Below are 1,278 nucleotides of genomic sequence, written 5' to 3'. Positions count from 1 at the left end.
TTATTAAAACCAGTGCTTGCAGAGACATTATTTAGCAGCTTGTTTTCTGTTCCTACAGATCTAGTAGTTGATTCATAAGTCACAAGAAAGCAAACATAAACACAATAAAATTTATTTAAATTTTATTAAACTCTTTCCATCTGTATCCCTTTCATCTGTCTATATTTAGCTTTTATTCTATGCATTTTTTGAAAAAATCAATGACAGATCTACAGAAATAGAAATAAAAATGCTGGGTCCTTTAAAGCCTTGGAATTACTGAACACATAGTATCAACTCACAGGGTGTTATTAGGATTAAACCACATAATGTGCTATCACAGTGCTCTGTAACATCCTATTGAGCACATAGTACCTGCTTAATAAACACTGCATTAGTACATGTGCACATATTCTTCAAACGCAGACTTACTCAGAAATTGCTTTTTTTTTTCTCTGTAAACTTTAAAGAGTCAGCAAAGAATATAATATTTTAGGATGAAGAATGATTGTCTTCATTTGTACTAGAATATATGTGTTGTGACAAGAGTGCTACATGTAAGGGACTCTGTGTTGTGCCTCATTTCTCTAACTAATGCTATAATAAGCCCAGGGGGAGCAACATCATGATTGACAGGGCACTTGTTTAAAAGACACATTTATGGACCCTTCCCATACCTCAGAATTACATTTCATAGAGTGGGACCAAAATTACCAAGTGATTTTATAAGCTCATTAGAGCTTGAGAGGAAATGCTTAATTAACGGATTATCAGCCCAGGCTTCCAATTAGTATCACCTGGTCATTTTGCAGAACTCTTTTTACATGTGCCCTGTCTATGGATTCTGTTTACTGTTCTGGTGGAAGCCACCATGTTGTTGTAATTAAGTGGCTCATGTGACTCTAAGGTGAGGCCAGAATCAAGTATGAGGAATTCAAAATACATTCATGAGAGTTACGTTCCATCTTTGCATTAAAGGGTGGTCCAAGAACCTATTCTGTTTGGATTTGGTAGGGACAGTACAGCATGACCCATATTTCCATTACTGTAGCAGAAATTGCTGGTGCCTGTGTCAGGGGATGGATCCTGAGGACAAAATAAAGAAAAGTGTATTTTTATCTCTGTGGAGGAGATAAAGGACGCAATGGATGGAGTTTTTCTGTCATGGTCCTTCTGCCTATGGATGTGGTGACAGCAGGTAGACCTGTAGTGCTGACACTTTTAAAGGCACTATGTCTTTTCCATCTGAAAAATTCAATTAATTCCTGTTTTTTTTTTTTTTTTTTTTTTTTTTTTTTT

The sequence above is a fragment of the Rhinopithecus bieti genome, unplaced genomic scaffold, assembly GCF_001698545.2.
Source record: "Rhinopithecus bieti isolate Rb0 unplaced genomic scaffold, ASM169854v2 scaffold_69630, whole genome shotgun sequence".
NCBI lineage: Eukaryota > Metazoa > Chordata > Mammalia > Primates > Cercopithecidae > Rhinopithecus > Rhinopithecus bieti.
The sequence above is the reverse complement of the archived record's forward strand: the minus strand, read 5'-3'. Positions refer to the sequence as shown.